At 38.8% G+C, this 16739-nt stretch overlaps 1 protein-coding gene across 9 annotated transcripts in view; it reads left to right on the plus strand.

Moving 5' to 3' along the window:
• Window positions 1-16739, plus strand: part of NFATC2 (nuclear factor of activated T cells 2) — a 204458-nt gene that overhangs the window by 15613 nt on the left and 172106 nt on the right. The window lies entirely within an intron of this gene.

Raw genomic sequence — 16739 nt, forward strand, 5'->3', positions numbered from 1 at the left:
AGAAGGCTAGAAAATAAAACTTACTGTAATACAACAGGGTCAGAAGGCTAATAAGTAGTACTGGACATAGTAGGAAGGAAATAGCAGACTAGAAGAGCAGATTGAGAGGGAGAAGTTCCAACTGAGCTTAATGGACACCATTCAAATTGCTGCCAGTCCTCTCAGATAGCCTAGTAGAGACTGGCTAGTTATGACTTAGGTCAGTAGTTGTTTATGCTTCTGTAGAGCCCAAGGAAGAGGTTAAATGTGATGGCAGCTCTAAAGGTGGTTTTCCTTAGTTGTTTTGAGGCCAGCCCATTTCCTCCCAGTGCTCTGTGGCTGCTTGTATCATTCAAATCAGTGAGTGGAGAGTGATGAGCTAACTTCTTAAATAGTTTGTGCAGTGGCATTCTTCCTCCCTTGATGATGGGGGCTAGTCTTGTGTTAAGGTTCTTCAAAAATGCAATTTGTCCTCCCTTAGGATTGGTAATTGGTCTGTCCCTGCAGTGGGTGTAATTAGAGCCAGAGGGACTTTCCCACTCTGCTAGCTGCTAAGCTCAGATTCATCACACCGTACAATCATAAGAATGTGCAGCAGAGGGAGGGGGAGGCATCCTCTTTGGGTTTTGTTAGTTAACAGGTTCCCCTGACCAGAGTTGATTTACAAGTCTTCTGAGAAGAGGAGACTTAGTATGTTCGACAATATTAACCAGCTTAAGACTGTGACAGGTTTTTGAAGCATGCTTTCTGGCAGTGTGCAAATGATCCCAGTGGAAATTCTTTCAGTAGGGGAACAAACCTTTCACACAAACTTCTGTTCGTTTTTCTTCTGGTGGGTAGAGTTAGTGCTCAATCAGACTGGCTACAGAACTTCTTGAGAGCAGAGATTGTCTTCTGTCTCCTTATCTCCTGTAACACCTAACACAGCAGGTGCTTAATAAAATACTCAGAACCTTAGAGCTAGAAGCAACTTTAGAGTATTGAATTGCAAAGCTGAAAGTCCAACAGTTCTCGAAGTGTAGTCTGGAAACCTCTGAGTGTCCCTGAGACTTGTTAAGGGAGTTTGACAGGTCAAAACTATTTTCATAATAATACTAAAATATTTAGATATTTACTAAGTAAATATCTATAGATCTAATCCACATAAAGCAAAACTCTTTGGGAGGAGTTCTGAATGATTTTTCAGAGTGTAAAAGGGTCCTGAGATCAAAAAGTATGAGAATTGCTGGCCTAGTCCCTTACCTTCACTTTGCAAATGGTGAAACTGAGGTCCAATTTTGTTGATGTTTGTTTGACTGTAGAAAGTTTACTCTTTCCACTATCAACGTCCATTCTACTCTGAAAGGTATCTAACTCTCCCGTGTTTGCCTTCAATTGAATGTGTGGAAATGGTAATTGGTATTAATTTTGTTTTAGCCAAAGATGGAAATAATTAGCACGTGAAGGAAAACAACTTTCTAGAATTGCAATCTGGAGAGCATTTTTTGCTTTGAAAAGATACCATTGAGAGTATGCAAACAGTCCAAGCCAACATCAGTGGTCTTTTCGTTTACCAAGATTAAAGTATGTTATGTAGACAACTATTTAATGCCCCTCCCAGGTCTGTAATCAGTGGGGCTCACTAGTATGCATTGAGTAGATTGTATGTGGAATTATTTCAGAGCAGATCTTGATGGAAGATGTTTTATAAACATTTTTCTTCTCCAAGTGGATTAGGGAGTTGACAGCCTGACATTGGTTTCTAAAGCACAATTGAGAAGGGTCCTGAAATAAATTAATTCAGCAAATGTTTATTGAGTTTCCTATTATGTAAGGAGCATTGTATTAGGTACTGGGAACACACAGAAATAAAAGTCTTTTAGTAGGGTGGGGATAACAGGTACACATATACACTATAACACAGATTTGAATGGGCTAAATGCCCAAGAACATAAAGTATTATGACATCAGATGAGGGAATGATCTGTTTAAGTAATGGCACTAGTGTCCATCCTGAGAGACCCAGAAAATGGAGACCCTGAGTCCCGGAATGGAAAGAGTATGAATCTGGAGCAAATTGCTGCAGATATCCAACTTCTCCAATGCTGTTGTAGGGACAATAATGCCCGCTTTTGTCCAGTTGCACATATTGGTTCTCCGGAAGGGCTGTGGTCACCTCAGCTTCTTAGGCCCTCCAATTCCGTGTGGTTGTTGCTTCTCTTTGCTTTTGGGCCTCATCTCAAGACATGATGTTGTTAATAAGAAATATTTAGAGTTTTACGCTTAACTCCAGGCATGTGGACATTGCAGAAAATGAATCAATCTAATTGAATGTTGAATGTTTTATATTAAATGGGAAAGGGACAGGGAGAGACAGGTAGACATGGTGGATAGATCACTGGATTTGGAATCAGGAAAATTTGAATTCAAATCATGCCTCAGATTCTAACTATGTGACCCTGATTAAGTCACATAACTTCCCTCTGCCTCAGTTTCTTTATCTGTAAAATGGAGATAATAATCTCTTTATAGGGTTGTTGTGAGGATCAAGTGAGGTCATATATATATATAAAGCATTTTACAAACTTAAAACATTATATAAATGTTAGTTATCATCATCTTCATCATCATCATCATCATTGGGAATGGATCTGTGATTTTGCTAGTAAAGGGAATTCCCTCTACCAATGCAGATTGGCATCTTCCTTGTAATTTACAAAGTCTTACAGAGTTGCTTAGAATACAGAAAGTAAATGACTTGCTCAGGGTCATATAGTCAGTTTGTGTCAGAAACAGGACTTGCACCCATTTCTTTATCCATTATGCCGTGATGACTTTTTATGTTAAATGACCCAAAGTTTTTCTAAACTGAGTTTTTCTGGACTTCCCTAGAAGTCAGGTTTCTCTTCTGTATAGGATTCAATTCAATCCAGTGGAAATTTATTAAATATCTCCTAGGGGTCAAAGCACTGTGTTTAGAGGAATGGTAATAACTGCTTATACATATATACACATATATTTATATTGCATTAAAGGTTAGCAAAACTCTGAGAGCCAGGTGCTATTATTATTATTATTATTATTATTATTATTAAATTTTTCAGATAGGGAAAGCAAGGCTTAGAGTCATCACACAACTAGCCAATGTCTGACATGTATTTCTTGACTCTAAGTGCAGTGCTCTATAATGTTTTACTATGGCATGTTGTCTCTCAAGTATTCTAAGCATGGTCCCATTTGGAATGGGAGATCAACCAGATGACTTTATATCTGGAAGAATAATTTTAAACATTCTGAAAGATAGCTTAGAGCTCTAATTCTTTTATATGTGCATGTTCTTTAACATTAATTCTTTCATCCTAAATATAGCAATTTATATATGTAGTGCTATAAATTATATATATATATTTATACAGATACACCCACCCACCCACCCACACACACACACACACACACACACACACACACACACACGAGAGGCAGCATGGTATAATAGAGAGCTAGCCTTGGAGCCAGGAAGACCTGGGTTCAGGTTCTGCCTTTGACATACTGGGTAGGTGACTCTAAGCAAATTAGTTAACTTCTCAGTGCTCTAGACATTTCTTTAAGAACATTGGTTGTAGAGAAGATGCTGATGTGCTTTGGAAGAGGAAGTTTTCTCATCTGTTAGTACTCTATATCAGTGAAACTACAGGTCCATACTCCATCCCTACCCTCCACCCCCCAGAGTTGGTTAAGTTTTCTAGTCTTTGTCTCAGATTAGGCAGTTAACTTTCAGACAATCCATATCTTCTTGTATCACTCATCTTCTGGCATATTGTGAATGCACACAAAAAAGGACAATGTGTTGTGATAAATAGAAAATATGTTGGCATGTGAGTCAAGAGACCCAGGTTCTAGTACAAGCTCTTTTACTAACTAATAGTGTAATCCTGGTGAAACGCTTCGTCTTTCTGAGCCTCAGTTTCTTCATCTATAAAATGAAGGCATTTGAAATAGATGAACTGTCTTTTCTAGTTATCAGACTTTGCAATTTATGTGACTAAGTCAGGGAAGGAGCATGATGCACTGGAAAGACTGATGGATTTAGAGTTGGTGGGTTCGGATCCTAACTCTACTATTTACCGACTGACCCTGGCAAATGACTTTACCTATCCAGTTCTCATCTGCAAAATGACGAAGCTGTATGTTCACTTTAAGATCCCTCCCAACCTTTCAATCTATAATTCTACTTTCTTCTATTTCTTGGAGGCTAATTTCATGGGTCAAAACTTAACGCTTGTTTCAGTAGCATTGTCTTTTAATGCTTTACTAGACAATTGTTTGGCTTGCTGCCCACTGGTTTGCAGTCCTGGTCACAATTTATAATTTGAAAACTTACCATTACAAATTTTAGGGGTTCTTAAAGCAGTTTCACTCTGGATAAGCTATTTTCTAGTAGGCACAAAAAACACCTGCAGTATTATACTAAAATGTTGTCATCAATGCTAGATTAAGAGCAGGCTGAGTTTGATAAATAATGTCTCAAGGGAGCAGCTAGATAGGTGAAATAAATAATGGAATGAAATATTTTTTTTGTATACAGGAAATTAATGTATTAAGCTCAGTTTCATCCTTTAGAAAAGTACAAATTGCAAATATTTTAATGTTATGTAATTGCAATCAGACACGGAATATAGTTTCTTTTTTTAATTTTTATTAATTTATTTTGATTTATCAACAATCACTTCCACAAGCTTTTGAGTTTTAAATTTTTCTCCCCCTCCTTCCCCACATCCCTCCTCAAGGGATCTGATATAGGCTATACATATACATTCTTATTAAACATATTTTCACATTAATGGTGTTGTAAGTAAGATTCAGAACCAATAGGAGGAACCACCAGAAAGAGGAAACAAAATACAACAGAAGAAAAAAATAGCAAATAGTATGCTTCGATCTGCATTCAAACTCTATAGTTCTTTCTTTGTATGTGGATAGCATTTTCCATCATGAGGCGTTTGGAGATGTTTTAAATCCTTGTATTGCTGAGAAGGGTTAAGTCTATCAATATTAGTCATAGCACAACATGGCTGTTACTGTGTACAATGTGCAATATAGTTTCTTTGAAGAAGTTATCAAAATTTTAGGTTAATTTAAAAATGTTTCTAAGAAGATTTCAATAATACCCATACTTGAATGTTCAGCCAGCATAATAGCTCATTGTATTTTACTTATAGATGCCAAAATGCTGCTTACCACCGATAATTTCTACAATTTTTCACTTCTAAAATTTGTTTATGCTTTGTTTAATCTTTGATTTGTAAAGTTTAATCTTTCATTACATTTCAAGCTGTGATAACACAATGTTAAAATAATTGGTGTCTTAGAAAAAGCACTGGATTTTCAATCAGAAAACCTGAGCTTGGATTCTAAATCTGATAGTCACTCACTACCTAAATGACCTCAGACTAGTCACTTGATCTCTCTTGGATTTAATTTTTCCATCTGTAAAATGAGATTGTCAAACTGGATCAAAGGTATTAAACTCACTACCTGCCCCCAAACTCCCAAATGAGACTGAGCTAGATTAATTGTACTTGGGAAATATTTAACAAAATACATACAATTACAATAGAACACAGATAATGTTAACTAGTGGTTTTTCTAAGTCAATATGCAGCCAGTGCGGGGTTCCTTTTGAGTCTAATAGCAGTTGATTTCTAAGGTCCTTTTTAGCTCTAAACCTATGAATTGATCAATTCAAGAGTCACCTTTATTGAGCAGTATAAAGTCCTTATAACTACCAAATACTGTATATTGAGTGAACCTCCTCCAATTATTAGGACTTTACATTTTTGTCTGGAAAGTCAGTATCTAGTGACAGGCTCTCCAGTGATAATGATGGTAGAGGAATCATAGAGACAATCATCCAGCTACGTGATCTAGATTCTGTCCTCTGACAAATTGACATGGTAGCCTAGGCATTTGGAAAAGACCTTGTGGCCCAAGTTTGTTCCCCTCAATAAGCTTGAAAATTCTGTTTTTCAGTAGTGACTCAGAGAAGGGACATATTAAATGCTAATCACATCTATGGCAGTAACCACGTTACCAAATCGAGTCCCCCAAAAAGATCAGATTTCTGTATAGAGATAGGCATCATATGTTAGCAGATGAAATACTGGAATTGTAATTTTAAATAAAGGGCTCAGATCCTGGTTCTGTCATATACTAGCTATGTGGCCTTGATCCCACCATCTCTATGGGACTTCTTCTGTGAAATGAGCAGGTTGAGCTAGATGATTCCGTAGGTCTCATTTAGTTCTAAATTCTATAAGATGTAAAATACCCGAGCTCTGAACTCCTTTGACCTCGACTAGTCTATGACTTTTTTCTTATACAGTACAACTAAGAAGAAAAACAAGATACAGATTGGGGTTACACACATCCTGACCCCAAATAGGCCAGATCCTCACTTAGCAAGAAATGAGGCCAAGGAAGAGGTGTGAAAGAGTGTTTGGATATCATAAATCTTCAGGTTGGTGTAAAGAGGACAGGACTGATCCTGAGGACAGCTAAATTCTAGGCCTACTTATACCTCTAATTGGCTTTCAGGTGTAGGACCAGCAAGTCACTTTCCCCTCGATGGCTCTTAGTTTCCATTTTTGTAAAATAAGAGTTGGGTTAGATATGATCTTTAAGATAGCTTTAGTATTTTATGTTCTCAGTTCTCGTCCATCTCTGATATTCTATATTTGAAGGTCTTTTCCTGCTCTAATGTTCTATGGTTCTATGAATTGAATTCCTTCTTAGTTAACTGATAACTTTAGACATTTGCAGATAAGTCCTTAAAGTATGACCTTTGGCTGGGTTTTTGGTGTTTTAAATGAGTTTCCTTTGCTACCAGAAAGCCCTTGGGAAGGAATAAATGACCCTGTCACACACTCCTTAGGAAAGTTTGGAAATGCTTGTAACAGCAAATACCCTCTCTATACACAGAGATGGTTATAGTTCTTGACTTGAACCCTTGGATAGAATTCTAAGCCCAAGTTGTTCAGTTTCTAAATGTATTTGGTCCTGTCTTTAAATTATATTCTGGTCATGTGCTGTTTAATATTACCATAGAATTGTGGGCTTTTGCTTGGTTGGGTATGGGAGAAGGGTATTAAAAGAAAGTCTTCCATCCCCTACAGCATGTAAGCAAGGTTCCCTTGTGGCTCCTTGGCTCCCTCTTTCAGATGACTTGACCAACCAGAGAAAGCCTCAGTCCTGTTGTTCAACAGTATCCCATCTCAGATCATCACTGTGAGGATTCAGGTCTGCTGATAACTCTTTACATGGGACCAAATGAAGCCTGCCTTGGAAACTGCATATGATGCTTTGGCTCCCAGACAGGAAGACAATTCTCCTTGTCCTTCTTTCCTGGCACAGGGCGTAGATTCAATGACTGCCCAACTCAGGCTTCTGTGGGGAAGCTGAGCTAGAGATTAGAGATCTACCAGATTGTAGACTGACTGAGCTAAGGGAAAACACACTCAGCTCCCCCTGTCCACCCACATACCCACACACCCATCCACTACCACCACTACCACCACCACCACCAAGAGCAGTAACAATCTCCCAGAACAAAACTCCAACCCAGTTTTATTTACTATGAAGAACATGGTATTTCATTGCTGAGAGTTGCTTATCTTTCTGGTTGCTGCTGATTGTTCAAGTCAGAGTCAGGCTGTCTCAGCAAGTATATATATTTTCAGTGGGCAGCTCCATATGATGTTGGAAATACCAGAATTGAATGAGTGTCCTTCAGTCTTTTTGAAAATAAAAAAGACAGAAAGGCAAATTGGAAACTATTGAACATAATATGAATGATTAATGATGGGAGTCTTAAAAAAATAATCCTTTGTGATTTTATGAAGTGTTTTCTGGCAAGGTGGTACAGTGGTTAGAGTGCTGGGCCTGGAGTCAGGAAGACCAGGCACTGCTTAGCTTTGTGATTTTGGGCAAATCCCTTAATCTTTGTTTGCCTCAGTTTCCTCATCTGTAAAATGGAGATAATTATAGCATCTACCTCTCAAGGTTATTTTGAGGATCAAAAGTGATAATATTTGTAAAGCACTTAGCACAGGGCCTGTCACATAGTATCATCATCATCATCATCATCATCATTGTTATTGGTGTCAGTTTAGTGAGATAGGCAAAGTCAAGTGGTATTAGCTCCATTTTGCAAACAGAGAACTGACTTTCTCAGAAGTAAAGTGATTTGTTCACAGTTACAGGGCTAGGATGGTTTGGAGTTAGGATTTGAACATAGACTTTTTGACTCCAAGTCTGATTCTCTTTCTAAAACAACATTTACCTCTGAGATGATCCTGTGATAAGAGGTGTGATATTGTAATTCATTCATTGAAAGTATAGGACTTGGAGTCGGGAAGGCCGAGGTTCAAATCTTGCCTCTAAGACACTTGTGAGCTTACGTGGCCCCGGGCGAGTCCCTTAACCCACGAGTTCTCAGTTATGTGAGATGATTGATCCGATGATCTTTATCAGAACTACCAGCTCTAAATCTATGATCTTACTTGGGGTATAGAGGTATATGAAGGAACTCAACATTCTACCTATTTTGTTAAAAAATGTGCCAACTGTTCCTATTTGTGTTTTAATACTCTCACCTCTTGAACACTCCCATTAGAATAAAGAGGACTTCTCAATTCAGTAGTTAGAAACATCCTTACAAAAGCATGCTATTGAACTAGTCTGTGCATACCTGCAAAGAGCTAGAGTCAAGGGAGAAAGAAAGGTGGCATCATGGAGAGAGGGCTGTATTCAGAGTTAGGAAGATCTGAGTTTGAAATCCAGCTTCAGACACTTAGTAATTTGTGACCCTGAGCAAGACATTTTAATTCCCCTGTGACTCAGTTTCCTCATCTGTAAAATTAGGGGGTTGGGTTTGATGGTCTCTAAATCCAAATCCATGTTCCCATGATTCTAGTGTCTATCTTCTACAGTAGTTGTTTTAAAAAGGACACGTGGTTCATTTAATAAGTGTGGCCTAATCATATAGGAGTGGCCCTTTGGGTCTGAGTCTGAGATCTGTAGCCAATGAGATCATCCTGGTTGCTATGGCAAGGAAAGGAATGTCATTAATTCAGGTTGGCAGTGACCACTGCTTACGTGTGCCCAAGACAACAGGAACATGGTTCTGGCACAAAAGCGGTGAGGAGAAAGTGTCAAAAAAAACAAAAGAACAAACCCCAAATTTGGATTTTAACTTGACTTTATAGAATAGGGAAGTCACACTCCTAGAGTATGCCAAATTGGTTCAATAGTCAATAAGGCAGTGAGTAGGTCTTTCTGAATGATCCAGAGGGATCTCTGCTGAGATGCTTCTTAATAGTGAAAAGAAACAACCCTTTTTCTGTTCAGCTCAATGTTTAGCAACAGGAGATCTGTTGGTCTGCCAGGGTCTGCTCGCTGCGTAGGAATGTGGGGTGTGCACACTGGAAGGATTGCCTTCCAACACAGTAGGATTTTCTTTCCACTTCCTAGGCCTTCCTACCCTTTAGTTGTGACAAGTTCTGTCACTGAGGCATGATCAATTTCTCCCACTGGAAATGTGTTTCCACATACTTCCAAAGCTCAGAGCCCTTTCCTATGCTTGCTAAATGAGGTGGGCCTGAATCTGGCCAAAACTGTGTCCTCTATTGAGATGTAGCACTACTCTTGGCTCTCTTCTCTTGCAATTTGAGCTCTGTCCTGATATTCTGAGCCTTAAAAGAAATCCCTTTTTTCATTCATTCATTCAAAGCACGCTTATTAATCATCTAATATGTGCCAGGCCCTGTATTGAGTCCTTGGAAAGATACAGAAATAAGTAAGATGTAGTCCTTCTTCACAATTTGACTACAGTCTAGTGGTAGTGGGAGGCTGAAGACACATACCCAAATATGAAATAAATGAGAAGAAGATGTGTGTATAAGAGGAATGAAAAATTGCTTTGAGATTAGACTCAAAATAGACAGGTAGAAGGTATGGCATAGAGATGTCATGGTTAGCTAGGTGGTGCAATGAATAGAGCACCAGGCCTGGAGTCAGGAAGACTCAGTTCAAATCCAGCCTCAGACACTTATTAACAGTGTGACCCTGGGCAAGTCACTTATTGCCTCAGTTTCTTCATCTGTAAAAGGAGCTGGAGAAGGAAATGGCAAACCACTCCGGTATCTTTGCCAAGAAAACCCCAAATGGGATCACGAAGACTCAGATACAACTGAAATGAATAAACAAAAAGAGGTGTCAAAGTCACCTGCAAAACTCCCATGGACTAAACCAGATTAAAATGTAATTGGGAAATGTTTTAAAAATGATAAAAATGCAACAAAGATAATGTTAATTTGTGGTTTTCTAAGTCAATATGTGACCTGCACGGATAAGTTTCTATATGAGTTTGGTCCCACTGAAGCATATAATATGCTGGATTCGGACAGGGAAGAGTTGAGTTGAAATCCTGTCTCAGACACTTGCTAGCTATATGACTCTGGGCAAGTCACTTAACCTCTCTCAGCCTCAGTTTCTTATCTGTGAAATAGGACTAATAATGTCACCTACCGTACCTGTTCACAGTGCTATTGTGAGGATCAAATGAGTCAATATATGTAAAGTGCTTTGCAAGCCTTTAACTGCTATATAATGTTAGTTAACTATTAGACAAATTTTAAAAAAATGACAACTTCCCTATAGCATAACTTTAAAACAACAAGTGATGCTTCCTTCTATTCTAGTTCATAACCAGAGACTAGACCCTGTCGTTGCCAGCTGTGCTTTTTCAAAACTTTGTCTTTTACTATTTTGATTTTGTTTGCAGGGTCTGTGAAATGCTTTCCTCCAAAAACAGTTGCTCTAGAGCGTGTGTGTGTGTGTATGTTAAAAACTACCATTCCAGCCATGCCAGTTTTCCAGCACAAACCAATCTGTGCATCATTTGCAGCACTCTCATGGCCCAAGTTATTTGTCCCATCAAAGAAATACCTAAAAATTATAACTACTAAATATTTATACCTGACTCTTCTAAACTCCATGGGGGATGGGAATCAGTGGAGAAATATGGCAGATATTAAAGAATACCTCTATAGTAACTTTAGGTTAAAGAAATAATACAGAATATTCACTTTAGGTTTCTGGGTTTATCTGGGTGACTTTTTTTTTTTGCATTGCTTCTCTCTCTTTCTTTCTCTGTCTCTCTATCTATCTGTCTGTCTCTGTCTCTATATGGTAGATATAGGAATTCGACCTATGATTTTACCAATAAAGAGAATTCCTAGATTTATGAATGAAAGTTGGTAACTTCTTTGCAATTTATAGCCTTAGACTTCTTTTATTAAGGGGATTTGTTCTGTGAAGTTTGGATTCAGTCAAAGGGCTACACTTGAGGACCTAGAGGGCCACATGTGGCCTTGAGGTCGCAGGTTCCCCACCCTTGCTTAGAGAGTTGCATTGAGAGGGTAAGTGACGTGCCCAGGGTCACATAGCCAGTATATTCCAGAGATGGGACTTGGAGCTCATTTCTTTCTGACTCTGGGAAGGGAAAGAAAAAGGAACAAGCATTTGTTAAGCACCTACTATATGCCAGACAATGTGCTAAGCACTTTGCAAATATCTCATTGGATGAGACTCCCTCTGTCTCCATTACATCATACTGCCTTTTCCCAGCCCCATATATTTGTGTATTTACATGATCTATTACAATAACCTACCATAGATGCTGTGTATGTCTGCGTGTGTGTATTTGGCAGGCCTCTCAGTTATTGTTGATACTTGGTGATTCATTGATCATTAAGAACCCCATTACAGTTTCAGTGGGAGTACGTCTAGGAGATGCAGTGAATTTAAAATTTGTTATTTAAAGGCAACTGGCAGTCTTTTAAAAGGGGGCCTTTCATATGGGGAAAATGAATAGACCAGATGAAAAATCCATTTACCTTCCTCAGATTTTTTGTGATTCCTCTTAGCCCATTTGCTCAGGAAATTACAAGACATATTGGTGCTGAAGGCAGGATTTGCTCTCTTGCCCTCCATATTCTCCTGTTTCTTTCTGCTGTAAAGCCACAATGCTGCATTTGTGGCATCATAATCGTTTCTACAGCAACAGACTGTGATGTCTCAAATCCAAAGGCTGAGACTCCATACCACCTTGGGATGTGATCTCACCAAGCGAGGAGGGTCAGACCACCTCAGGACTTGGATGGGCACAATCCAGGATGTAGAAGGAGCTTGGCTCTTTATCAAGTGTCACCCTTCTCTCTGTGTAGCCCTAGTGCTGGCACATAGGTGAAAGTGCAGTCCCCATACCCTTAAGTCATTAAACATCTCATGGTACCAGGAAAGAAAAAAAAATTAAATGAACATTTAATACAGGTTCCCTGGCTGGGTTTCCATTTCAGTAACTCCATTCTACTTCCCCAAAGTCACGGATGGAGAAGTTATTCTCTTACTGCCTGCCCTAAAAGACCTGTTGGGTCGCTGTGTTGGCACAGACCAGCTGTCAAGTTCCACTTCAGACTTGGCTGCGTGTCAACAGTGAGTGAGTGACAAGACTGAGACATGGGGCAGAAGAAAAGGGCCAGGGCTGTACTTTTGACAAAAGATTTCAGTGTTTTAACTTTGTTGGCAGGAGGAGAGTTAATTTATTTTTTAAAGGCATCAATTTTATTAATTTGAGTCAATCTTGCCTGTAAGCAGGGTATGCAGTCCTAGCAGTCCCTAGGATCCCTCAGACCCAGGTGCCACAGTCCTTGAAATGATATCATAATGACTAGAATAACTAATCTCTAGCCCTTTAAGGACTACAAAGCACCCAGATGAACAGGTGCTACAGGTATCATGATCTCTATTTTACTGGTGAGGAAACAAGCTCAGAAATGGTAAGTGACTTGTCCATGGTCCCACATCTATTAAGTGGTAGAATCAGGTTTTGAACCCAGAGTTTCTAGGTCCAAGTCAAGCACTCTTTCTCCTGTATCACGGAGTTCTCCCTTTGGGTTAAGGCATTGCTATTTCTAAGCCTATTCTTTCCAAATGCAAATACCCCAGCAGCAAATTGCAATACCTGGCTGTGAATTAGTCCGTCAGAGTCCCACCCTTTTTATTTTTCTGTAACAGGACAAATGCAAAGCTGAATGAATAGGTTTTGGAATCCGGGCTGGGGGGGGGAGGGAACGTGGTGAAGAAAGAGACAAACTTTGCTGACTTAACAGTTTTGCTGAGGGTCCGCCCTGTCAAAGAAGACAAAGAGAGCACCAAAATGCTGACCAAGCCATTTTATTTTTGTTAGTGTTCTTCCTCTTTTTTTTTTTTTTTTTGGAGGGGGTTGGGGAGACCTGTATACGAAATGTCCTTATAGGGTATATTTCAAGGAAGCATGAAATTTTCCTTTTAAACTTCTTTCTTCCCATCCCACTGCACCGAGTAAGTCACAGATCTGCCAGAACCATTGAATAAAGCTTTAATCTAGGACTTACCCTAAGGGTGGTCATATTTGCAACCTTGTCATATCCTGATATGATAATTCCCAGGAAGAGTGCTTAGGTCATATCTGACCAGAGTTGTATTCAGTTGTGGGTACCATATTTTAGGTGGAAAATAGATAATCTGAAGAATCCAAAATAGGGTGACTAGCATTGCAAGGGGGTTTCCAACCATATCATTTGAAGGTTCATTGAAGGAACTGTGGAAGTTGAATCTAAAGATGAGACTATGTCTTAAAATAGCTGAAGGGCAGTCATAGGGGAAGATGGATGAGTTATTTTTTGCATGTCCAGAAGGTAGAACTAAGATCAGTATTTGGAAGTCACAGAGAGGTGGATTTTAGTTGACTCTCCTCTTTGACTTTCTTAACCATTAGAACTTCCCCACAATGAGATGTGATGCTTTAATAGGCAATGGTTACTCCATCACTAGAGGTATTTAAGCAGAGCCTGAATTGCCACTTGTCAGGGATATAGTAGAGACTATTCATGCATGAGTTATTGAGTTGGACTAAAATGTCTTCCAATTCTTTAATTCTATGATTCTCAACCAATTAATATGTATTTATTAAGTACCTGTTATGTGCCAAGCACTAGGGTAGAAATAAAATGACTGAAATAACTTCTACAGGGGAGGAGTTTAAATCTGGTGAGATCCTCATCATAAATTGAGAGCTAAGAGGCACCTTAGAACTCACGCAATCCAAATCCCTCATTTTCCAGATGAGGAACTGAGGCCAAGAGAAGGTGAGTGACTTGCCCATGGACACATAGCAAGGAAGTGTCTGAAGCAGGATTTGAAGCCAAGTCTCTCTGGCTCCAAACCCAGTCCTCCATCCATTTCACTATGTGAGGAGTGATTGAAGGAACTAGGGACATTTGGCCTCGAGAAGAGAAAACTTAATGAGGACCCTGTTACCTTCCTTTAATTTTTGGGAGGCTTTATGAAAAGGGATCAGATTCCCTTTCTGGCCCCTGAGAGCAGAACTAGGAGTAATAGGTCAAAGCTGCAGAGAAATTAATTGAGGCGTCATATAAAAAATAAATAATTAATAATAATAATAATTAATAGTAATAGTAACAGCTAGAATTTATATAACACTAGTGAGGCAGGCCCTAATGTCACTATTCCAATTTTACAGATAAAAAGCAACCAAAAACTTCCTACCAGAGATGTCCAAAAGTGGAACGGGATGCCTTGGGAGGTGGTGGGCTCTCCTTAACTGGAAGTCTTTAAGCAAAGGATGAATGAGAATCTTTTGTGCAGAGGGGATTCTTGTACAGGTACTGATTGGCTAGCTGGCCTCAGAAGTCCCTTCCAATGCTGAAATTCTGAGATTCTAAGGTTTAGTGTATACTCAAAGGTAGACTTGTTAGGCTTTTGCCATAAAATTGGAGGGCTGCTGGTGATTACTATTTCTAAGATGACAGAATCATGATGGGGGACCCTTACTATATTTATTTTTGACAAGGACCCTTCATTTCCATTTTATTTCTGGTCCTTATATCCTCTGCCATCATTTATTGGAAGGAAAAACTTGTGGATAGAATGCTGACCTTGGAGTCAGGAAGCCCTGAGTCAAATCCTACCTCAGATACGTACTAACTGTGTGATCCTGAACAAGTCATTTAACCTTCTCACCCTCAGTTTCCTCATCTCAAAATGGGGATAATAACACCTACCTCACAGGATTGTAGTGAGAATCAAATGAGATAACATGTAAAGGGTTTTGCAAAATTTAAAGGGCTATAAAAATACAAATTATATTATTATTGTTGTTATTATTATTAGGAAAATAACCAATTATGAGGGTCTTGTGGCAAGAATTCTTGAGGTTCAATTGTGATTTGGTTGGATCCAAATTCTGGTCCTATTTTTGTCATTCTTCAAGATTGTTGAATCTCCCTCCCCTGCACACCTTAGGAATTGTGTAATTTTAAGTTGTAGCTGACATATCTAATGTGGATGTGGATGTGGTCGTTGGGAGAGCACAACTATTGTTTAAATGAAATTAGAGCCAAACTCTCATTAATTAAGGAAATATTTCATCAGTATACTGCTTGCTTATGGTATTTACTGTCAAATGCTCAAGGAACCAAGAGTTAAATCATTTTAAATTAAAATGTCATCTTCCCTTCATGCTTCTAGGTTCATCAAAAAACTTAAACAAAAACCAAAAACCAAAACATCGTTCTTGAATTAAAGACAAATGTAAATATTTGAATATTTGAATAATTTGTTTAGTAAATTTTTTCACTTCAAGATTGCAGTAATGCAATAGCTAGAGAAATGTATTTCAGGTATTTTGCTTCTCAGCATGGAGGTTGAGTTCATGATAAGGTTGAACAAATCTTTTTTGATAAGGCCAGTTTGTTGTTTAATTGGTTTGAGCCGGGCAGTACATTCTACGATTGTTGTAAACATAAATTTGACTTTGATCTTCTAACTCGATCAAAAAGTTAGAACTAATAACTGCCAGGCAGGCTTGCCTTTTTTTTTTTCTTTTTAAGAAATTTGAAATTAGTCTTAATCTTAAACTCAACATAGCAGCCAGATAAATGGCACTCTGACTTCTGGATTTAATATAAGTTTTGATTTGTTCCAAGTTGTGAGTAGAGAAGGGGCCAGTCATTTTATACAGGCCATTCTCTGGAATGATAACTGCTTCCTGAGAATGAATCTTCTAAAATGGTACCACCAGGGTCAATCCAGGGTGGCTATAGTTAGACAATTTAGCCCTTCAATAGAGAGAGCTCCCTGTATAGCCTAAGGAAGATCCTAAGGTGGTTAGAGACTCTTCTGTAGGAAGGGTTGTCCACTACAAATGCACCTTGGTACTAAAAGCAAGTTGTACAGGCAAGCCTCCTGTGAGTGAGTGACTACTATGAATAGCAACAGTGTTTTCCAAACTCCAAATTGGGAAGTATGGTTTTGATGCATTATTCCTTTTTTCAAAGTCTTACTAAAAGAAAGGCAATGTAACATAGAGAAGAGCTGGCCTAGTGGGTTCAGGTCTTGCCTCCGACTCACACAAGGGCTGGGTGACCTTGAGTTCGAGTCTCTTAAACTCAGTGTTTTAGGCAAGTCTCTAAGACTATAACTTGTAGAGAAGGTGCTGACTTATCTAGATTGAGGGAGGTTCCTTACCTGGGAGTTCCCTATGTCAGTAAAATCACAGGTCTAGTCTCTGTGGCCTATTTATGAATGTATTTTTTAAAAGGCTTTTTTTTTCTTTTCTTCTAATTGGACCAGTCTTGGAGAATTTGGGATTTTAGTTTGCC

Source organism: Vombatus ursinus, unplaced genomic scaffold (assembly GCF_900497805.2).
Source record: "Vombatus ursinus unplaced genomic scaffold, bare-nosed wombat genome assembly UNPS02000580.1, whole genome shotgun sequence".
Lineage (NCBI taxonomy): Eukaryota > Metazoa > Chordata > Mammalia > Diprotodontia > Vombatidae > Vombatus > Vombatus ursinus.